General features: G+C 45.5%; 2 protein-coding genes across 2 annotated transcripts in view; one reads left to right on the top strand and one right to left on the bottom strand.

The window, feature by feature from the left end:
- Nucleotides 1–24,880, bottom strand: part of LOC127044053 (uncharacterized) — a 449,887-nt gene that overhangs the window by 230,839 nt on the left and 194,168 nt on the right. The window lies entirely within an intron of this gene.
- KCNH8 (potassium voltage-gated channel subfamily H member 8) overlaps nt 1–24,880 on the top strand; it is a 355,845-nt gene that overhangs the window by 130,351 nt on the left and 200,614 nt on the right. The gene's annotated exons all lie outside the window — the stretch shown is intronic.

Genomic DNA, 24,880 nt, shown 5'->3' on the forward strand with positions numbered 1-24,880 from the left:
GACACTTAAAAAAGCAGTAAACAACCTGATCAAAAATAAGAAAATGCATGTAACATCTTACAATTGATTGTCCCAAATGCATCTATAAACTGCATACGTGTGTGAACAGCACTCACTTGCAAACATCACTATAAATAAGAAAAAAGTCTGTTTCTCTCTCTAACAGTGCCATCGTAGTAAAACTCATGTATGGATTAGGTTAAGACTATCACAGTTTGAAACTACTGGAACAAATCCATTTTCACTGGATTATGCTAGAATTAAATCATGTTGCTATTCAGTGGAGTTAGTAAGTTGTGTCAACTTCAGTGCCAACAATATAAGAACAGCATCAACACTATCCGTCAGTCAGCAATATTTCTGTTTAAATATCATTAAGTTACAGCGAGAGATCAGGAATGTTTCAGATCATGTTACTAACAGGCTATTTTACTGCCATTTCTATTTTTTTAATGAAATTTGTCGCCTTATTTTATCTTTTTCATTTAGTGCCAGTCTGGCTATTTCATGGAGGTGCCGAATGGGTGTGGAGCTCTTTCGAAAATCTGGCCCTTATGGCTCTGTGCCTCAGTTCCCCACCATAAATGCTGGAATAGCAATACTTCCTGTTTCCCACCCTCTGTGTCTTGCCTTTTTAAACTGTGAACTCTTCAGGGCAGGGGAGGTTCTCTCTTACTAGCATTTGTGTGACACCTGGCACAATGAGGCTGCAGTCTCAACAGGGCCTACAGACACCACAGTAATACAAGTGATAATCAGTGGCCACAAGCGAATACGGTCATTTGGAGGAAAGAGAGAAAAAACGTGTTGAAAGTATGAAAGTACTTCTTATCTGTGACTGTTAATAGGCTATAACTTTTTCTTTCATCAAAGCATTCCTCCCTATCTACTTGCATTAATATACAAGGTTTCTAAAATCACAGCTCATCTGAAATGTAATCAGCAGAGCATCAAGGAGCTGGAAGTATTGAGGTATAAGTAAAACAGGCCAGTGGGAATAATGGTAAAGCTAGCTTTATAAATTAAAAAGGTGGACTCTGTGGCCAATGGGATATGTAATTTCAGTTGAACAATGTCAAACTATTATTACACTGCTCTACAGCCAAAATGCTTCTGAAATAAATGTAGTCCAACTTTACTAGTTCTGGGTCAGCTATTTTCTTTTCCATGATAGCACTTTGTCAAGTTCAGACACTTTTCGATATCCTCTGAGTAAGGGAGAGCCTCTGGGAGTCACATTTCAGCCCCTGGTTCCCCCTCCACCCACTTGCTCTGTAGTCTGCTCCAGCCTTATATCAGTAGGAAATCATTTCTCCTTCCATAGTGGCATAGCTGTGCTGGCCAGTATATTGAGGTGCAGTCCAAGCTCCACTTGTTCCCATCCATAACCTACCCTCAGTGACCTGCACAAGAGGGTGACTCATGGCCTCAACCATGCTGCTTCCCTTCCCCTCACAGTATGACCTATGGAATTATCGTTCTCTGCACACCTCTAATTGTGCTAACCCCTGGACTTGCTGGAAGGACTAGGTTTGGCCCAAAACATTATACTACATTGTATGCTTTTATATAAAATTTTAGCAGTGAAAAGGTTAAACCCTACAATTTTCCAACTCACAGGGTTACTATAATTCTCTTCAGTGAGCAGGCTCACTCTGTGTACTGCATGTGCTCGTGCAGATTCAAATGAGGAATTGGGAAGAATAATCCTCTGTACAGTCTTGTGTAATTCCTCAGCATGTGCTGTAAAATCCTATTATGCAATGAACGTAACTTGGAAGAAAGGGCAATGATATCAAGCCCAAATCATGTCCTCTGTGACATGTCAACTCTGAGAACTCTTTCTCAGGCTCTAGCCTTAGGAGCTTTTTCCAAAAAAGTGTCAGGCAACACAACTTCAAATGCAAGTGACAGCTCTGTAAGAATGTATGCATATGCTGGACACCTCTTAACCTAGGTTGTAACTCTTAATGGATGTGAATAGAATTAAAAAAAATTAATTGACATAAACTGAAGATGATCTGTGATCCCTCGATTTCGAGGATGATTTCTACCATGGATTTACATGTAAGTCCTGAGATGACTCAGGAGTCCGATCTTGGAACTGCAAATCCACCTACAGTAGGCACAGACATTTTGTGGCAGGCCAGTGGCCTGCTGGGAGACAGTTATTTCTTTTTCCTTCCTCCTTTCTCTTTTTGTTTTCGAGGGCAAGGCGCTTCTCCTCGAAGCAGGTCACTGTCTGATGGAGGATATGGTGCCACTGGGGTCGGTTGGTGGCTTGCTCTTCCCAGCTTGTGATGTCCACATCAGTTTTCTTGAGATATACTTTGTGTGTCTTTGTAGCATTTCCTCTGACCACCATGGGATCTCTGACCATGGGTAATAGAGGACTTGTTTTGGGAAGTGAGCATCTGGCATCCTCACACAATGTCTAGCCCAGCGAAGTTGGTGCATGAGGATCATTGCTTCAATGCTGGTGACATTGGCTTCAGCGAGGATGCTGGCATTAGTGTGGCAATCTTGCCACTTGACATGAAGGATCTTATGGAGGCATTGTTTATGATATCTCTCCAAACTCTTGATTTGCTGTCAGTAGGTCACTCAAGTTTCACATGCATAGAGGAGTGTAGGAACAACAATTGTCTTATAGACCTGGATCTTGGTGTCCTGCAGTAGGTCATGGTCTGTGAAAATGCACTGAAGCAATTTCCTAAAGGAAGTACTTGTGCACTGGATCCTATGCTGGATCTCACTGTCAATTTTTGCATTTTGAGAAAGTTGTCTATGAAGGTAGGAAAAGTGCTCAATTGTTTCCAGAGTCTGACCCTCGATGGTGATTTGTGGTGGGTCATGTGCAAGGCCTGAAGCAGGTTGATAGGCACTTTAGTCTTTTCAGTATTGAGTGAGAGTCCTAGGCTTTGGTAAGCTTGTGCAAGAAAATCCAGTATGGACTGAAGGTCATTCTCAGTGTGCACGAGTATGACACAATCATCAGCATACTGAAGATCAGTAATGGACACCCTGAAGACTTTAGACTTAGAGTGGAGATGTCGAAGACTAAAGAGCCGCCCATCCATTCTATACTGAAGGTCAATTCTACTGGGGAGATGATCTTTAATGAGGACCAAAATGACTTCTAAATAAATGGAAAACATGGTTGGGGCAATAATGTATCCCAGTTTTTATGATGAAAGGTTCTGTCTCAAGGCCATGGCAGTCTTCTGATCATGAAGAAGCCTTAGGATCTTAATAAATTTTGGAGGGCAGCCAAATCTGACCAGCACCTTCCACAGGGCTTCGCGATTGACAGAGTCAAAGGCCTTTGTCAAATCGATGAAATCCATGCGAAGGTCCTGATTTTGCTCCCCAGGCTTTTCCTTGATTCGGTGGCCAATGAAGATCATGTCAGTTGTCCAGCATGATGATCTAAAACCAAACTGAGATTCCGTCAATATTTCCTCAGCAAAAGAAAATAATCGGTTTAAGAGGATATGGGCAAGATTTTTCCCTGCTGTAGATAGCAAGGCAATGTCTCACTAGTTTCCATACTCCAACTTACCTCTTTTCTTAAAGAGGTGAGAAATGCTAACATTGTTACAGTCTTCTGGAATCTTCTCCTTATACTAGATATGAAGAAAAAGTTTGTGGAGCTTTGCTACCAGTTCTTCATCTCCAAAGTTGTAAACTTTAGCTGGTATGCCATCTGGCCCTGCTGCCTTGTTGTTCTTAGTTTGCATAATGGCTCATGTTACTTCTTCGAGGCTGGAAAGGTCAGCAAGAGATTCTCCTTCATGTCATTGAGATATAGATTCAGTAGTGGCATCAGAGACAGTTAACTTATGGTTAGGGAGTAATACAAAATGCTCTTTCCATCATGCGTTGATGGCTTTGCTGTCCTTAAAATATGTTGACCTGTCTTGGGCTCGGAGTGGTGCGAGTCCATGGGAACATGGACCATAAATGGCCCTTATTGCCTGAAAGAAACTACTCATGTCATGTTTATCAGCATAAAGTTCAATCTCCTTGGCCTTTTCTCACCACCACTTTATTTTTAATATCATGGATTTTCCTTTGGGTTTCAGACTTGAGTTGCCTGTATGACTTTCTTCTGCTGGTGTGATATGTCATTTTGTCACATGCAATGAGCTTTTCTTTTCTGGTCTCCGTATCGTTTTCATCAAACCAATATTGGTGATAGCAGGTAATACAGCCAATAGGCTCAGCACATGCTGAGAGAATGGCCGTCTTTAATCCTTTCCAGAAATTTTTATTAGCAGCAGCAGTAGCAGTAAACTTCTCTTGGGGACACTGCTGAAGTTTCTCCCTAGTCACTATATCGTCAAGTTCCTTGAATTTCTTTTGTACTGATTTTTGCCTGCTTGCGATGCCTTGAGGCGATCTGAAAGTTCATGACTGATCTAACAAGGTGATGGTCTGTCCAACAGTCATAGATTCCATGCATGCCCCTTGTGATGCGGACATTCTTACAATCTTGAGCTCTAACAATAACATAGTCAAGAAGGTGCCAATGCCTGGAGCAAAGGTGTCTCCAGGTGGTCTTATACTTCTCACTTTGTCTAAAGAGGGTTTTTGTGATGAGCAGGCATTGTTCTATACACTTGCTCAAGAGGAAGATGCTGTTGGAGTTAGCCTTTCCTACTCCTTTTCCAATAGTGCCAGTCCAGAAAGCTGACTCCTGCCCAACTCTAGCATTAAAATCTCCAAGGAGAATGATCTTGACCAACCTTCCCCAGGAGGACAAGATTCTGTCAAGATCTGTATAGAATTGTTCCTTGGTATCCTCAATAGAATCAAGCATTGGGGCATATGCACTGGTGACAGCTGCAGACTGGTTGTTGCTGAGCTCAAGATGAAGAGTCATAAGTTGCTCATTGATTCATATAGGAAATTCTCTAAATTGACTGACAAACTTATTCCTAATTGTAAAACTGACACCATAAATGCGCCTGTCCTCTGCAGATTTTCCTTTCCAGGAAAGGTGTAGCCTCTACCTTCTTCTCTCAGTTGACCTTCATCTGGGGCATCTTGTCTCACTCCAGGCAACACCATTGATGTTATATCTTGTAAGCTCCCTAGTGACAATAGCAATTCTTCTTTCTGGACGTACATTATCTTTGTTATCCATCAGGGTGCAAACATTTCATGTAGCAAAAGTCACTGTCTTATAGTTTTGACTGCAGACAGAGTGATCCCAGGTAATCCACCTAGGAGTGGATGAGACAGCCTAGATTTAGGGCACCTTTTCTATCCCTCTTCCCATGCAGGATGAGCAGAGGGGATCCTAAAGAGGACTGCTCAGTTGCGATAGTAGCTGCCTGTCTCAGTCCAGGTGCCAACGACCATCTAACTACTGGTGCCTACATGTAGATTCATGGCTAGGGACTGCCAGAATGACTGACTAATCCTGTCCCCGTCACCACCAGTCTGTTGCCCCAGGGCTTGGAAGGTTGGAAAGATGTTATTTCCCATGGTAGAATCCTGCACATGGTTTCTTTTAATGAGGGGAAGCAGGTGCACCTACAGCAACCACACTATCATGACAAGTTGGAGGTATGAGGCCCAGTGGCAGGGAAAGTCCGAGATGACTGGCGATCTCCACTTGCTGCAGCCTTCATCTGCTTTCACAGCCATTGAAATCTGAGGACCGTCTTCCACCTGATCCACCATTGAGGACATGGGGGATTGGACCGTGCTTTGTCTGGGACCTCCCCTCAGACCTGTTCACCTTGGGAGACCCTTCCAGGAACATGAAGCTCCTGACAACTTAGCTCTGAGGTTCACTGGAACACGCAAAATCCTTCACAACAGCAAGGTGATGGTTCCCAGAGAGGATTGACATAAAAACTAGCAAGAGAAGTAATATTTTCTTGTTCAATAACATCCTTGAACCCAGTTAAAACATGAAACTCTGTTGGAAAATCGACCTAACTGTAACCAAGATATTAGGTTATATTTCTAAGTAGAGCTTTTTAGAAGTAGAGTAGAAGACTAACCTACACACACACACACCCTTGGAACAGTAACATTTTTCCATTGAATAAGGTGCCTGATAGTCTTAAGAAAAAAAAAACTACTTTTCTTCTTCAAGTGCTTGCTCATATCGATTCCAATTAGGTGTACGTGCGCCGTGTGCACGTTCGTCGGAAGATTTTTGCCCTAGCAACACTCGGTAGAGTGGCGCGGCCATGGTGCCAGATATATACCCCTGCTGACCCAACGGCCCTTCAGTCAATGGTTTCCCCAGGAATTGAAATTGTGGGGGGGTGTTTGAATTTACGGGGAGGTGTCAGGTCCTATGAGATATATAAAAGAGATATGAATAAAGTAAATGTTTTGTTAGGAGTGTGCAAATTTAACATAAGGAAAATGCAAGGTGCACCAAAACACACAACAGATCTAGATTTCTAAAAAAAAAAAAAAAAAAAAATTAAAAAAATGTATTTAATTTAAATTAACTTTTGAAAAGTAAGCCATCATGGGATAAGAGGGCAGTCCTCTCATAGATCAGTAACTGGTTAAAAGATGAGAAACAAAGGGTAGGAATAAATGATCAGTTTTCAGAATGGAGAGAGATAAATAGTGGTATCCTTGAGGGGTCAGTACTGGGACCAGTACTGTTCAACATATTCATCTGGAAAAATGGGTAAACAGTGAGGTGGCAAAATTTGCAGATGATACAAAACTATTCAAGATAGTTAAGTCACAGGCAGACTGCGAAGAGGTACAAAGGGATCTCAGAAAACTGGGTGACTGGGCAACAAAATGGCAAATTAAATTCAATGTTGGTAAATGCAAAGTAATGCACATGGGAAAGCAATCTCAACTATACGTACAAAATGATGGCATCTGAATTAGCTGTTAACACTCATGAAAGAGATCTTGGAGTTATTGTGGCTAGTTCTCTGAAAACATCCACTCAATGTGCAGCAGCAGTCACAAAAGCAAACAATGTTGGGAACTGGACCTTGCAAAGGGAATCAAAACCAATAGTAAAAGGTTCTACAGCCACATAAATAAGAAGAAAACAAAGAAAGAAGAAGTGGGGCCGCTATACACTGAGGATGGAATGGAGGTTAAGGATAACCTAGGCATGGCCCAACATCTAAACAAGTACTTTGCCTCAGTTTTTAATAAGACTAGTGAGGAGTTTAGCGATGATGGAGGGATGATAAACGGGAATGTGGATATGGAAGTGGATATTACCGCAATTGAGGTAGAGGCCATACTTGAACAGCTCAATGGGACGAAGTCAGAGGGCCCGGACAATCTCCATCCGAGGATATTAAAGGAACTGGCGCGTGAAATTGCGAGCCCGTTAGCGAGAATTTTTAAGCAATCGATAAACTCGGAGTTGTGCCGTATGACTGGAGGATTGCTAATGTAGTTCCTATTTTTAAGAAAGGGAATAAAAGTGATCCAGGTAATTATAGGCCTGTTAGCTTGACGTCTGTAGTATGTAAGGTCTTGGAAAAAATTTTAAGGGAGAAAGTAGTTAAGGACATAGAGGTCAATGATAATTGGGACGAATTGCAACACGGATTTACTAAAGGTAGATCGTGTCAAACCAATCTGATCTCCTTCTTTGAGAAGGTGACGGATTACTTAGATAAAGGAAATGCGGTAGATATAATTTACCTAGATTTCAGTAAGGCGTTCGACACGGTTCCGCATGGGGAACTGTTAGTTAAATTGGAAAAGATGGGGATGAATATGAAAGTTGTAAGGTGGATAAGGAACTGGTTAAAGAGGAAACTCCAGCGGGTCGTATTGAAGGGTGAACTGTCAGGCTCGAAGGAGGTCACTAGTGGGGTCCCTCAAGGATTGGTTTTGGGACCGATCTTATTTAACCTTTTTATTATTGACCTTGGCACAAAGAGCGGGAATGTGCTAATAAAGTTTGCGGATGACACGAAGCTGCGGGGGTATTGCTAACACGGAGAAGGACAGGGATACTATTCAGGAAGATCTGAACCACCTTGTAAACTGGAGTAATAGAAATAGGATGAAATACAATAGTGAAAAGTACAAGGTCATGCACTTAGGAATTAATAATAAGAATTTTGGATATACATTGGGGGCGCATCAGTTGGAAGCGACGGAGGAGGAGAAGGACCTTGGGGTACTGGTTGATAGCAGGATGACTGAGTCGCCAATGTGATACGGCTGTTTAAAAAAGCAAATGCGATTTTGGGATGCATCAGGCGGGGTATTTCCTGCAAGGATAAGGAGGTGTTAGTACCGTTATATAAGGCATTGGTGAGACCCCATCTGGAATACTGTGTGCAGTTCTGGTGTCCCATGTTCAAGAAGGATGAATTCAAACTGGAACAGGTTCAGAGACGGGCTACAAGGATGATCCGAGGAATGGAAAAACTGCCTTATGAAAGGAGACTCAAAGAGCTTGGCTTGTTTAGCCTGGCCAAAAGAAGGCTGCGGGGGGATATGCTTGCTCTATACAAATATATCAGGGGGGTTAACGTTAGGGAGGGAGAGGAATTATTTAAGTTTAGTACTAATGTAGGCACGAGGACGAATGGGTATAAACTGGATATTAGGAAGTTTAGACTTGAAATTAGACAAAGGTTTCTAACCATTAGGGGAGTGAAGTTCTGGAATAGCCTTCCGAGGGAAGTAGTGGGGGCAAAAGACTTTTCTGGCTTTAAGACAAAGCTTGATAAGTATATGGAGGGGATGTTATGATAGGATCGTTAATTTGGGTAATTGATCTTGGATTACCACCAGATAGGTCTGCTCAGTGGTCTGCAGGGAGATGTTGGATGGGATGGGAACTGAGTTACTGCAGAGAATTCCTTCTTGGGTGCTGGCTGGTGAGTCTTGCCCACATGCTCAGGGTTTATCTGATCGCCATATTTGGGGTCGGGAAGGAATTTTCCTCCAGGGCGGATTGGCAGGGGCACTGGAGGTTTTTCGCCTTCCCCTGCAGCGTGGGGCACGGGTCGCTTGCTGGTGAATTCTCTGCAGCTTGAGGTCTTCAGACCAATTTTGAGGATTTCAATAACTCGGTCCTGGGTTACGGGTTGTTATAAAATTGGATGGGTGGGGTTCTGTGGCCTGCCTTGTGCAGGAGGTCAGACTAGATGATCATATTGGTCCCTTCTGACCTATGAGTCTGAGTCTAATATGACATTGCCTCTATATAAATCCGTGGTATGTGTACACCTTGAATAGTGTGTGCAGATCTGGTCACCCATCCTAAAGAATATATATTGGAATTGGAAAAGGTACAGAGATGGGCAACTAAAATGATCAGGGGTATGAAACAGGAGGAGAGATTAAAATGACTGGGAATTTTCAGCTTAGAAAAATGATGACTAATGGGAATATGATAGAGGTCTACAAAATCTTGACTGGTGCGAAGAAAGTAAGTAACATTTCCTTATTCAATCCTTCACATAACAGAAGACCTAGCAGTCACCCAATGAAATTAATAGGCAGCAGGTTTTAAAAAAACAAAAGGAAGTACTTCTTCACACAATATAAAGTCAACCCAGGGAACTCTTTGCCAGGGGATGCTGTGAAGACCAAAACTATAACAGGATTATAAAAAGAACTAGATAAATTCCTGGAGAACAAGTCCATCTGTGGCTATTAGCCAGAATGGGGAGGGATGCAATACCATGCTCTGAGTGTCCCTAGCCTGTTTCCAGAAGCTGGGAATGGGCAACAGGGGATGGTCACTTGATGATTACCTGTTCTGTTCATTCCCTCTGAAGCACCTGGCCTTGACCACTGTTGTAAGACAGGGTACTGGGCTATATGGACCATTGGTCTGACCCAGTATGACCCTTCTTATGTAAAAATTACTCATAATAATAAAAATGTTTAGTACAGAAACTCCCCAATATAATGACCTCCCAAGATAGCAACAATGTGAGATGATAACCTTGGCAAATAATGCATTTTAAAAATCTTGGCCTACTAGGAAACATATTTATGTAAGTTTCCATTCCCAGTCACAAATCTAGCATTCTGGATCAAAGTGACTAAAATATAGTCCAAGAAACAAATGTTTATTTAACATGCCCCTCACTTTTCTCTCCACCGCACTCCACTCACCGGTGTTGTCCTTTGTCAGTGGAGACTCAGAGTTGCTTTCACGTGAGTACACTTTCCAGGTGAGGGACAAGAAGGCACTTTGTTTGTTCCTCCAGCTGCTCACTGTTCGCTCTGGCCACGTCTGTTCGTTGTGCCACCGTTCGCTCCACCATTCTGTTACCAATGGCCCTGCACAGTCGCCTTCGGCTGCCACCTGCCACTGTGACCTCTACGAGTTGGTCTCTTGAGGTTCCACCAGCTCTCAGTGATTTCAGCTGAGCTCTCAGTGCGGGAGCCTCGCTCACCACTGCTAGTGCAGTCTGGGTTGTCTCTTACACAAAAACACTGTACCCACAGGAACACTGTCCCCACAACAAGACTAAGCACTTAGACCTGATTGTCAGTGATTTCAGCTGCAGTGGTCACTTAACAGAACAAAAGACTATCTATGGAGCCTTATCAGCTCTGTCTTTAAACAGTGGAGAGGGACAGGTCCCCACCCTCTCTCTCGATATCTTCAACTCATCACAGGCTACAGTTCTACTGCCCTTTACTCATACAGTAAGAACAACATTTCATCCCCCATTCTCCCCACATTCAAGTGGTTTGTAAACCAACCCCAGCCAAAATCTATCACTTGGACAACACAACTCTCTTTGCTGGATACCTAGGTAGATTAGGTGTGAATGTAAATATAATCTGGCCCTGAAGCCTTTCCCCGCAGCCCCAGCTCATCACTAGCTATCAGGAAGAGCTCATTTAGACTTTGCTTACAAATCATCATTTGAAATTATTAGGTTGGCCAGCATCACCGAAATGAACGCAGTGACGTCGTAAAAAACAGCTGTATAAGGAAGCAAGGAAGCTAGTCTATGTTCATACTTTTCAAATCTATTATACTTTTTAAGATACACATATTTTATCATACACTGTATAAGCTTTTAAAGTGAGTATTAATGTTTCAGTTTAAATTCAGATTTCCAAACCGTCACTGAATTGGTATGTAACTAGCTCACAAAACTGGGACGGGGAGTTGGGGAAATTCAGGGGGGATGTAGGGAAATCACTGCCTTCAGTTCCTTCTTACCGCCCGTGTCAGTCGTTGGAACAGCAGAGCGCGGCTTAGCTGATCTCCAATTCCCTAGCTACTCGTAGTTCTCTAGTTATTCTTGTGTATATAGTTGAAATTTCTATAGTTGCAGTTAATTCTTTTTTATAACAGAATAATTATAAAATTATTATTATAATTTGTTTTTATAACATTGTTGGTGTATATAGTTAAGAGGGGTTCCGGGATTAGCCACTTCCCCGCACCCGGTGCCAGGGCCCATGCCTGGTTCACTGGGTTTCAAACCGTGCTCAGCCTGTCACAAGCTGATGCCAACAGGAGATCTCCAAGACTCCTGCCTTAAGTGCCTCGGGGAATCCCACCTCACCAAAAAGTGCCGGATCTGCAAGGCCTTCAAGCAGAGGACGAAAAAGAAGTGGGACTTTTGTCTCAAACAGCTCCTGATGGAGGCAGCTCTTACTCCTCCACCCTCGGCACCAAGCGCTGGACAGTCCACTGGCAGAAACTCTTCTTCGACACCAGATCGCACCGGTACTGCTAAGGCCTCTCGGCACCGACCATCGCCGGCACCGGCGTCTGCTCGGCACCGTTCTCTCTCCCCGTGGGTGAAGAGACCTAAGACTCCTGCTGCTTCCGTGCCACCTGCACCGCAGCAAGAGCAACCGGCTAGATCGGACTGCCCGGCACCTACACCTGCTGTGGCACCGACAACATTGGCACCATCGATTCTGGTCCTGCAAGGGCTGTCGAGTCTGGTACCTGAAAGCTCCCTGGTGAGAGCCGTGGTTGAGCTCACTATTCCCTCCACGCTGGAGACATTTTCCACGGCGAGGGAGCTGATCGCAATGACAGAGTCTGCCCTGCCTCAACCCCCGGCACCACCAGTGTTGGTCATACAATTGGTAGGCAAGTTGGCCTTGATAAGACCACCCTCTGTCGGCACCACAGAGCGGCACCGCTCACGATCGTGATCCCGCCGGCGTTCCCGGTCCTGTCACGGATCCCGGTCCCGACACCAATCGCAGTCCCGGCACCGATCCCCTTCTCCGTACCGGTCGCACTCGTGGCACCGATCAGCGTCCTGTTCGTTGGCCCAGTACTCTCAGCACCGGTCCAGCTCCCGGCACCACTCCAGGCACCATGACTCTCACAGCCACTCCAGACGCCGAGCTTCGAGATCTCGGTCGACCTCCCGGCACCGCTCTGGTCGTAGGTCCCGATCTCGTTCCCGGTACCGGTATGGCTTCCGGTACCGATCCTCGGTGCCACACAGAGCGAGATCAGTCATAGAGGGAGACTCTTCCTAGGGGTCTTCAGCTCCTCCTTGGTCATCCCGACACGCATCGGTGTCCTCTCATGCGGACAGTTCCTGTGCACAGGACCATAACTCCGATGTTCCCACCAGAATCTTCCAGGAGACCCAGGCCCAAGATCAAGGCCCCCATCAGTGGTCATTCTGGGCACCTTGGGCATATCACCAGACCCAAGGTGTACCTCCATTCCCATCTCGCTCTGCTCCATCGTAGCATCTGGTGCTGGAGGCGACTATCAGCCACCCCTCTCCTACTAGTACAGAGGAAGTGGCTGTTCAGCCACCAGACTCCCAGATCCCACTGGAGCCGGAGGTCGTCCAAGAGCAAGAGTCCACACAGGACCCGCTTGTCCCTGGCCTCTCCTCTTCTTCCTCTCCTGATGAGGCGGTGGCAGGGACATCCTCCACGGGCCCTCCTCCAATTGTCTTGAGGGCCCATCAGGACCTCCTGAGACGTGTGGCACTCAGTATGAATCTCCAGATAGAGGAGGTACCGGAGATAGAGGACCCAGTGGTGGATATTCTGTCAGCTGACGCCTCCAAGGAGTGGCCTTACCATTGATCTGGACGATCCAGGCCAATGCTGATACTATTTGGCAGTCTCCAGCCTCTCTTCCACCCGCTGCCAGGGGAGTTGAGCGCAAGTACATGGTGCCCTCTCAGGGGTACAAGTACCTGTACGTCCATTCTCCGCCCTGCTCCCTTGTCGTACAGTCTGTCAATGAGAGGGAACACCATGGCCAGCAAGCTCCAGCTCCAAAATCGAAGGAGGCTAGGCGCATGAACCTACTGGGCCGTAAAGTATACTCTGCAGGGGCCCTCCAACTCCAAGTGGCAAACCAGCAAGCCCTGCTTAGCCACTACAACTACAACACCTGGGCGGCGGTGGGCAAGTTCACGGAGTTAGTCCCTCAAGACTCCCATCAAGAGTTTGCTACCCTCTTGGAGGATGGTAAGAAAGTGGTGAGGACTTCCCTTGAGGCCTCGCTGGATGCAGCAGACTCTGCAGCCAGGACTCTGGCCTCGGGAGTTGCCATGAGATGAATTTCATGGCTTCAAGTGTCAGGCCTCCCGCTGGAACTACAGCATACCATACAGGACTTGCCCTTTGATGATGGAGGCCTCTTTTCTGAAAAGACTGACCCTAGGCTGCAAAACCTGAAGGACAACAGAGTCATTATGCGCTCTCTCGGCATGCACACGCCTGTGACTCAGCGTCAGCCTTTCCACCCCCAGCCTCACCGCCCTTACCCTCCGCCTAGACAGAGGCAGGACTTTGTCAGAAGACGTGGTTGAGCCGGTTGTAGATGGCAGTCAGGACCCCAAGGGGGCCAAAATCAGGGTCCTTCCAAGCCACCTACGGGGCCAAAGCCAAATTTTAGAAGGTTTGCCTGAGGACGGTGTACCAGTTACTTTCCAGGATCTTTTCCCTCCTTTTACAACCACCTCTCCTTTTTCCTCCCTGCGTGGTCCCAGCTAATTTCGGATCGTTGGGTCCTACACACGGTGGAACTTGGGTACCACCTCCAGTTTATTTCGCCCCCCCCCTTTCCACTCCCCATCCTCGTCCCTCTTCAGGGACCCCTCTCACGAGCAACTCCTCTTACAAGAGGTGCGGATGCTCCTTGCCATGGGAGCCATAGAGGAGGTACCAAAGGACGAAAGGGGCAAGGGGTTCTACTCCCACTATTTCCTAATCCCCAAAGCAAAGGGAGGTCTCAGACCTATCCTAGACCTGCGAGAACTCAACAAGTTCATGATAAAGTTGAAGTTCCGCATGGTATCCCTGGGGACCATCATCCCATCCTTGGATTCCGGAGACTAGTATGCGGCCGTCGATAGAAGGACGCGTATTTTCACATCGCCATTTGTCCTCCACACAGACAGTACCTCCGGTTTGTAGCCAATCGTCAACATTTCCAGTTTACGGTCCTTCCGTTCGGCCTTTCTACAGCCCCAAGAGTATTCACAAAGTGTATGGCTGTAGTCGCCACCTCCCTCCGCTGCCGTTGGATACACGTCTTTCCGGATCTCGACGATTGGCTCATTCGAGGGACCTCCGAGGCATAAGTCATCCATTATGTGGACCTTGTCAAGGACCTATTCATGAGTCTAGGCCTGATGATCAATACAGAGAAATCCACTCTGGTTCCCACACAGAGGATAGACTTCATTGGGGCCATTCTGGACTCCAGTCTCGCCAGAGCCTGCTTACCACAGCCTCGGTTTCAGGCGATGGTAACAATTATCTGAGGCCTACAGAACTTCCCGACAACTTTGGCTCGCACTTGTCTCGGTCTTCTGGGTCACATGGCTGCCTGCACGTTCGTGACCAAACACGCCGGCTATGCCTCCGTCCCCTCCAATCTTGGCTCGCCTCGGTATACCACACAGGCAGAGACACCATAGACATGATAGTCACGATTCCCCCGAGCATCCTAGGCTCCCTCGACTGGTGGTTGATGCCCTCCCTGGTGTGTGCAGGGATGTCGTTCCATCCACCTCAGCCTTCTATGTCCCTGACGACGGACGTGTCATCTCTCGGCTGGGGTGCTCACCGCTGCCATCTTCGCACTCAAGGCCTTTGGTCTTCTCAGGAGCTGGCCTTGCACATCAATGTCCGAGAGCTGAGAGCAGTCCACCTTGCGTGCCAGGCGTTTCAACAGCATTTGCAAGGCCATTGTGTTGTCTGTGAACACAGAGACACAACGGCCGTGTATTACATAAACAAGCAGGGAGGGACACGGTCCTTCCCCCTTTGTCAGGAAGCCATCCAGCTTTGGGACTTCTGTATAGCCCACTCGATAGACCTGGTAGCGTCTTTTCTCCCAGGGATTCGGAACACTCTGGCGGATCGACTCAGCAGATCCTTCCTGTCTCATGAGTGGTCGATTCGTCCAGACGTTATTCATTCTGTTTTCCGGAAGTGGGACTTTTCCCCGTATAGACCTCTTTGCTTCCCGCGAGAACAAGAAATGCCAGATGTTCTGCTCCTTCCAAGGCCTCTCCCCAGGTTCGATCTCGGACGCTTTCCTGATGCCGTGGACGAGCCAACTGCTTTATGCCATTCCATCATTCCTGCTGGTTCACAGGGTCCTGATAAAGCTCTGCAGGGACAGAGCACGCTTGATCATGATCGCTCCAGCGTGGCCCAGGCAACACTGGTACACCATGCTGCTCGACCTATTGATAGCCAACCCAATTACTCTGCCTCTTTGCCCAGACCTCATAACTCAGGACCACGGCAGACTTCACCACCCAGACCTGCAGTCCCTTCACCTCACAGCATGGCTGCTGTGTGGTTAAGCCAGTCCGAGTTGCATTCCTCTGCCTCAGTACAACAAGTACCCCTGGGTAGCAGGAAACCTTCCGCTTGGTCAACGTATCTGGCCAAGTGGAAGCGTTTCTCCTGTTGGTGCGAAACGCATAATGTTACTCCTACCGAGGTCTCGATCCCCACCATCTTGGACTACCTCTGGTCTCTCAAACAACAGGGCCTAGCGGTATCATCATTGAGGGTGCACTTGGCGGCCATCTCTACCTTCCACCCAGGGGAAAGTAGCCGCTCTGTGTTCTCACACCCTATGATTTCTAGGTTCCTCAGGGGCTTGGACCGCCTATACCCCCAAGTACACCATCCCACCCCAACCTGGGACCTCAACCTGGTTCAAACAGACTTATGTCTGCCCCTTTCGAGACGTTAGCAACCTGCTCACTACTATACCTGTGCTGGAAGACAGCTTTCCTCGTAGCCATTACTTCGGCCAGATGAGTCTCCGAGCTTAGGGCTCTCATGGTGGACCCACCGTATACTGTGTTTCACAAGGACAAGGTGCAGTTGCGACCACACCTGGCTTTCCTCCCTAAAGTGGTATCAGCCTTTCATATCAACCAGGATATCTTCCTTCCGGTCTTCTTCCTGAAGCCACAGTCGTCACGACGGGAACAACAATTGCACTCCCTAGACGTCCATAGAGTGCTCGCATTTTATATAGAGCGGACAAAACCCTTTCGTAAAACGCCCCAACTCTTCATCGCAGTGGAAGACCGAATGAAGGGCCTACCTGTCTCCTCCCAGAGGATCTCATCTTGAGTGACGGCGTGCATCCGTACTTGTTATGACTTGGCTCATGTTCCCTTGAGCCACCTCACCGCACATTCTACCAGGCCTCAGGCTTCATCTGCCGCCTTCCTGGCTCATGTACCCATCCAGGAGATATGTCACGCAGCTACCTGGTCCTCGGTCCACACCTTTGCCTCACATTATGCTCTGGTTCAACAGTCCAGAGATGATGCAGCCTTTGGCTCAGCAGTTCTGCATTCTGCAACATCTCACTCCAACCCCACCGCCTAGGTAAGGCTTGGGAATCACCTAACTGGAATCGATATGAGCAAACATTTGAAGAAGAAAAGACGGTTACTCACCTTTGTAACTGTTGCTCTTTTGAGATGTGTTATAGACTCATAGACTGATAGGTCAGAAGGGACCAGTCTGATCATCTAGTCTGACCTCCTGCACAAGGCAGGCCACAGAACCCCACCCATCCAATTTTATAACAACCCCTATCCCAAGACCGAGTTATTGAAATCCTCAAAAATGGTTTGAAGACCTCAAGCTGCAGGGAAACCACCAGCAAGCGACCCGTGCCCCACGCTGCAGGGGAAGGCGAAAAACCTCCAGGGCACCTGCCAATCCGCCCCAGAGGAAAATTCCTTCCCGACCCCAAATATGGCGATCAGCTAAACCCTGAGCATGTGGGCAAGAGTCACCAGCCAGCACCCAAGAAGGAATTCTCTGCAGCAACTCAGTACCCATCGCATCCAACATCTCCCCGCAGACCATTGAGCAGACCTGTCTGGTGGTAATTCAAGATCAATTGCCCAAATTAACGATCCTATCATAACATCCCCTCCATATACTTATCAAGCTTTGTCTTAAAGCCAGGAAAGTCTTTTGCCCCTACTACTTCCCTCGGAAGGCTATTCCAGAACTTCACTCCCCTAATGGTCAGAAACCTTCGTCTAATTTCAAGTCTAAACTTCCTAATATCCAGTTTATACCCATTCGTCCTCGTGTCTACATTAGTACTAAACTTAAATAATTCCTCTCCCTCCCTAACGTTAACCCCCTTGATATATTTGTGTTGCTCATATCCATTCCAAACCCACCCTCCTTCCCCACTATCGGAGTAGCCGGCAAGGCGGAACTGAAGGGCTGTTGGGTTGGCAGAGGATGTATCTGGCGCCATGGCTGCGCCACTCTAGGGGGCAACCCAGAAGATCCACCGAGTGTTGCTAGGGTAAAAATCTTCCGGCGAACATGAACGTGGCACGCGCACACCTAATTGGAATGGATATGAGCAATGCATCTCGAAGAACAACAGTTACAAAGGTGAGTAACCGTCTTTTATTCATTATAAGAGGAGTGAGACTGGAGTAAATGCAAAAGCTTTTGACTCCAGGAGAATTACATCATGAAGGCAGTTTGTGGAAATAGCTGCTTCACCAGAGGAGACATGATGAGCTTCAACTCACCAGAAACCTCATGTACACAGTTTAATTTATGCCCAAATTCATGATTAGAACAAGATGACTAGAAACTCTTACCTTGGAGGAAGAGTTTTGCATCCAGTCTTGTTTTTGTAAATGAAAACAACTAACATTTTCATGTAAAAGCAGGAAAGACTCCTGTGGCACCTTATAGACTAACAGACGTATTGGAGCATGAGCTTCATGCATCCGACGAAGTGGGTATTCACCCATGAAAGCTCATGCTCCAATACGTCTGTTAGTCTATAAGGTGCCACAGGACTCTTCGCTGCTTTTACAGATCCAGACTAACACGGCTACCCCTCTGATACTTAACATTTTCATGTTATTCCTTAAAAGGGGGCTTCAGAATGATACTCAAAGAACAATACACTTGTCTGACTATTTAATTTTAAAATAATGTTGTATTTATTCTAAAACTTCCAGCTGAATATATTGCCATCCATGATGATGAATACATTAGATAGTGTTTTTGAAGCAATGCAACAAGGAACAAACAAAAGACAGAAATAAAACTCATTATACATACTGGATATTTCATTAACTTATAAAAATGAGCTGTTTATTTTTGAGAGTAAAAATTCCTTTTAATCTAGTTTTTGGGGACAGCAGTACATTCTCAGTTACCTGAAAAAAGTACATTCGCTAGTGTGATTACTTGCTTATTCTGAACTTTGAGTTATTAGCATCCAGCAGCATTAGGCACCAAGTATGTGTACATGGTCCTTAATGATAGGATACAGCAATGCTGGTGATCAAGGGGAAGTAAACAATGCCTGCTGGTTGTATGACTGCCAAATAAAGGGAAATAATAGAGGTCGAGAGAAGGAAATACGTTGAGAACAAAACAGTGGAGGGATTGGAATGTTGAGAAGGGGAATGATCTGGAGAGGATCTTTCTCTAACAAATTACTCCACAGAGACAAAAGTTGGAGGATCACTGTTGTAAATGATCCAAATACAAGTAACTCATTGGGGTGTTTGTTTGTTTTTCAGTTACAGTATACTGGGGAATAATTATATCACTAGTTACAACAACCACTAAATGCTACAGCTAGAAAAAACCTATTGAACCTAGTCTATCGTTAAAAAAAAAATGGAGATCTGAAACAAAAGCTAACTAAACTTTTTCTAGATTAATGCTCTATAAGGGCTCTATAGGCCAACCTGCCACCACTAATGTAGTAATTGGTACATTAGGAAAATAATTGGGGGAACTGCAGACAGCTTAGATCCAAAAACTATTCACATCAGTGGGAATCTTTCCATTCACTTCAATGGTGTTGGGGTCAGACCCTAAAAAATAATTTTATGTGTTTTCCTAACTGTTGGATATTAGTCTGGTAAATTTATGACACTAGGAGGTCACTGTCTTTTTAAATGGAGTCTCCTCCTAATCTGTTGTAGGAGATAGGAGAAAGGAAATTAGAGCGGAGTAAAAATAAGTAGTGCACATAAGGACAAGGGAAGAAAGTCACATGGCTGCAGCAAGAACTGCTTAGCTTTTCTCTTTTTGTTCAGTGGAGTCCAAGGCAGTGTAATTGAAGGATTTCAAATCACTTTCAATGACATCACTTTCAATCAGTGAATGGAGAGAGAGGAAAAGTGTGAGTAAACAAAGACAGAAAGTAAATGTGGATATATACTGCTCTATGTATGCTAGAGTCCCTAAGTAATCTACCAGTATATGAAAACTACACTGTATATTATGCCTTAAATATACCATATATTGTATTAAAAATTAAAAGAACATTAAGGTTGCAAAGTCAAACTCTCCAAAGTTAGGAAGTGACAGAATTAAGGTTGCCTGTGCCATCTTAATTCAGTCCCCTCCTAGATGTGCATTATATTAATGTGACTCTATATGGCACTGAAAGTTTGTGGCAGATCTCTAAGAATGGAACTTAGCTCTCTTGGGTACCAGTCCAAGGCCTTAAACACAGGAAAATCTCCTTGTTGCTTTTACAACCTTCTGCCTTATTCATTGTACACCCCATGCATCCACAGGGTCTTGTAGATCATTCAGTTATGGACTGTATCATCATGTATATAGACAAGAGGGCTGAATTTTTTTAATGGAATTTGCTATTTTGCTGCAGCCAGGAACCTGACTTATTTGTTTTTGTTTGTTTTATTTTGGTCATCTTGCCCTGCTAAAATCTATCTGCAGCTGTTTTTAACTCTCCAGCTTTTCACATGAACAGAACTGAGTTAAAGCATTGCTAGTCCTGGCCCAAGCATAGCCTTGCCCCTCTATGCCATGGTAGCCATGGCAGATGGGAATGAAGGATATTTAATGCAGCTACAATAAGTTACTTACTACTTAATTTAGGAGATGCTTGCTACAGAATTTGGTCCTATTATGCAGCAAAATCCTCAGAACCCTGATTACGACTTATCAACAAACAGCCAGTATATGTAGCCTCAGTTCCATCTCTATATTCTAATGCCTTATAATACCCTGGAGACATCCCCTCTAGGTCCCTGTCCAAAATTTTAGACCAGCCAAAGAAGAGACTGCCCCCAAGAGATTCTATTGCTGGTTTTACTTTGATCCTGGTGTATGCTGGGGCAAGATTTAGAGAGTTTAGCTTGTGCTCCGTGCCCTTTCAATACTCATGCAGGACAGGTGCTATCACCGGAGCTCATGATCACACATCAACTGAGACTTAAGCAGATCTCAGTAGCTGGAGGGGGGAACACATCAATACTTATCTTTTAAAGTTTCTGGCATTATAAAGGTAGTGTGCTACTTGAAACTTTTAAAGTTGTTTGGTTTTTTGAAGAAAGGTTAGTATCTCAGTTTCTGCACAGACTCCCAGCTGAAGACAATTAGTGCTTATTTTGACAGTGGGAGCGGAGGATGGGTAGAAGGAGCTGTGGATGAGAGGGGGGCCATAAAATAGTCACCTCAGTGTTGCTGAGAACAACTATTGGGCTAGTTGGATTGCTCTGTGATGAGATTTTTTTTTTTTTGTTCTGCCTCTCCCTCCTGTCCTGTGTTGAGTTATTCTCTGCTTAAGGATATTAAAATATATTTTGAGGCTTCAGATCTTACTGTAATAGAAAGAAAGGAAGCTTTCTGATAGAGAAGTAGCCAGGGTCAATAAATAAAGCCCATAAAAATAAAGCGGCAAAGGAAATCTTTTTGGTAGACAATGATTTGTTGACAGTGCCCTTTGTATACAGTAACTGAAGCAGGAGAGGAATTCCCATCCTGAAACAGAGTTCTCTCAACAGAGTAATAGTAACATTAGGTTTTATTTATCTAACAAGTAAAAAATCCTGCTATAGGCATATACTGGGGCGGCTCTAGACATTTCGCTGCCCCAGGCACGGCGACATGCCGCAGCGGGCGCTCTGCCGGTCGCCGGTCCTGCAGCTCCGGGGGACCTCCCACAGGCGTGCCTGCAGAGTGTCCACTGGTCCTGCGGCTCCACTGAAGCCGCAGGACCAGCAGACCCTCCACAGGCACGCCGCCGAAGGCAGCCTGCCTGCCTGCTGCCCTCTCGGCGACCGGCAGAACGCTCCCCAAGGCATGCCGCCCCAAGCACGCGCTTGGCATGCTGGGGCCTGGAGCCGCCCCTGGGCATATAACATTGTGTGATACAGCTTTTCAATGTGCAGACCATATGCAGTGGGTTGCATCATGTTTTTCCCAGTGAAAATTTGACAGCGTTGAAAATTGAAGTCTACTCTCTTTCTTAAGGAAAGGTACAAACTGTTCATGATCTGTCTAAACCAGGGGTGGGCAAACTTTTTGGTCTCAGGGCCATATCAGAGAATAGAAATTGTACGGTGGGCCATGAATGCTCACAAAATTGAGGTTGGGGTGAGGGGGAGGGTGTGAGTGCAGGCTCTGGGATGGGGCTGGGGATGAAGAGTCTGGCATGTAGGAGGGTGCTCTGGGCTGGGGCAGAGGAGTTTGGAGGGTCGGAGGGGGGATCAGGGCTGGGGCAGGGGTGTGGGAAGGGGTGCAGGTTCTGGCTGGGGGTGTGGGCTCTGGGGTGGGGCTGGGGATGAGAGGTTTGGAGTGCAGGAGGATGCTCCATGCTGGGATCAAGGAGGTTGGAGAGGTGGGTGGGGAAGCAGGGCTGGCGCAGGGGATTGGGGCATGGAGAGAGGCTCATGAGTGCAGGCTTTGAGCGGCCCTTACCTCAAGTGGTTTCCAAAAGCAGTGGTATGTCCCTTCTCTGACTCCTATGCATGGAGCGGCCTCTGACCCTGCTAGCTCTGGAGTGGAGCTGTGCGGCCCCCAACCCTATGCCCCAGAGTAGGGCCATGCCGCCACTTCTGGGAGCCACGTGGTGCGGTCCCTGACCCAGCATACTGAGTGGAGCGCCGGAGTGGGGCCAAGCCACATGGTGTGGCCCCCACCCTGGCTGGAGCACCGGAGCGGGGCCAAACCCCATGCCCTGCTCCTCAGTGAGAGCTCGTGGGCTGACTTAAAACAGCTCATGGACTGGATCCAGCCTGTGGGCTGTAGTTTGCCCACCCCTGGTCTAAACCCTGACTTAGGAAATCACCTCTCTTGGGCTGAGGGGATACTTCACCTCCATACCCATTCATTCCATGGCCTTTTTTCTAAGACTGCAATTGGGTAGACAGTTGTTAAGGAACAGTGCAGAATTCAAACTGTTGATCCACATTATGGTTAAAAGACTCCACTACCAATCACAGATCATGTGGTTCCTTCATTCCAGGAGTTAACTTGTAGCTCATGAGAGAATTAGTATATGCATCTATTTTAAGTTGGTGGTCTCCTCAGCAGTTTTTATTTGCTTTGTTCAGACAGTGTTTACTTTGGGAAGAAAATAAGAAAAGATATGTAAGGAGATAATATGGCTGACAAAAACCAGACATGAAACAAACAACATAAAAATGCTGAGCAAGCTTAGTGATTATTATTCACTTACGGAATCCACTGTAATGCAGCTATTTTAACTGAAGCGAATGTTGCACATTGTGCAATATTGAAAGGCTTTCTCTGTATTGTAAATACTTTTGTAAGGACAGAGAGTTTGTTTGACAGTAATTTCCCTAGGTCTCAGAATCAAATTAATCATTTCAGATAAAGTTACCAAATGCAAATTAATTCACACTGGAAAACATAATCCCAACCCCATATAAAATGAGAGGGTCTAAATTAGCTGTTACCACTCAAGAAAGAGATCTTGGGGTAAAACTCTGAGAACATCCACTCAGTGTGGACTGGCAGTCAAAAAAGTGAACAGAATGTTGGGAATCATTAAGAAAGGGACAGATAATAAACAGTAAATATCATATTGCCTCTATATAAATCCATGGTACACCCACATCTTGGATGCTGCATGCAGATATGGTCGCCCCATCTCAAAAAATATTTTATAATTGGAAAAATTTCAGAAGAAGGCAACAAAAATGATTAGGGGTATGGAACATTGCATAGAAGGAGCAATTAATAAGACTGGGACTTTTCAGCTTGGAAAAGAGATGACTAAGGAGGGATATCATAGACGTTTTTATGATCATGACTGGTGTGGAGAAAGTAAATAAGGAAGTGTTGTTATTTACTCCTTTTCAGAACACAAGAGCTAGAGATCACCAAATGAAATTAATCAGCAGAGGTTTAAAATAAACGAAAGGAAGTATTTCTTCACACAACGCACAGTCAACCTGTGGAACTCCTTGCCAAAGGATGTTTTGAAGGCCAAGACTAGAACATGATTTAAAAAAAATAGAGAAGTTCAAGGAGGATAGGAAGTAGCACCAATCAGATTCAGAATGGAGAAAGGGGGAATAAGCAGGCAGAAATCTTTTGCTTCTGATCTCCCATTTCTACCCTTTTTTTATGATGGTATCTTTGCTTGCACTGTTTTCACAGCTTACAAAATAGTTAAAACCCAGTGTAGACCCATTCTGTTTCATCTGCCATATCCTTCTTTCCTCCCTTTCTCACTTTCCTGATTTCCTTCAAACTGGGAACCTGATCCCAGCTGCAGGTTAAATTTACTAACCTAACTAAAAGCTGCCTAACTGCTTCCAGAGAGCTGTGACTGTGGTGGAAGAGGAACAATTGATTTTCCTTTGAAGCCTTCTACTGGAGCTTCAACTGCAATAACACTTCCAGGATAACTGCTATATCCCCTGCTACGCTCGGCCACAGCTCTCAAGAGGCAGTCAAGTTGATTTTATATTAACATTTAGATTAGACAGCCGAATTGTAAGCAAATTTGCAGTGCCTGGTACCATTTCTTAAACTGCAAAGTTGAGATGAAAGAAAACGGGGACAGGGACAAGAGCGCCAAAAGCAAGCAGCTCTAATCTGCTCTTCCAATCTATCTTTTCTGAGCTCAGCCATATTTATTTACATATTAGCTATGTATTTTCAGCCATAGCTAGTGGACCAGTGGCCATGTTTAGTTTTATTTCATGAGAACTGGAAGTAGCCTTTGAGTATCAAATTGTTGCCAAAAGAGCAGTGAGATGGGTAGAATATAGGAGTCTCAGGGTCAGGCACGCTCAAAAACAGATTTCAAATGAAAAATACTTAGTCCAATAACAATGATGCGTCCCATTGTGAACATTAGTGGTCTGCTGGTATGTTGGAAGTGTCTGAGGGGAATTGTTTTTCCTTTGTGACTTACAGGGATGGGCCTAAGCTGCCATCTATAGTTAAAATCTAGACTGATATACCCCAAAATCAATGGGGTTTGGATTAGGGTTTTGGTGTGATCTCAGCTGTACTCACAATGTGCTTGAACTATGGAGCAGTACAACACCAACACACTGGCAATAATTAGCTTCTATGCTGAATTATCTGGGTGAATTACAACCCCAGTAATTAAAACCATCAGACTTAATGTCCTGTTTTCCAAGGATGATGTGAC

Source organism: Gopherus flavomarginatus, chromosome 2 (assembly GCF_025201925.1).
Source record: "Gopherus flavomarginatus isolate rGopFla2 chromosome 2, rGopFla2.mat.asm, whole genome shotgun sequence".
In the NCBI taxonomy this organism is placed as follows: Eukaryota; Metazoa; Chordata; order Testudines; family Testudinidae; genus Gopherus; species Gopherus flavomarginatus.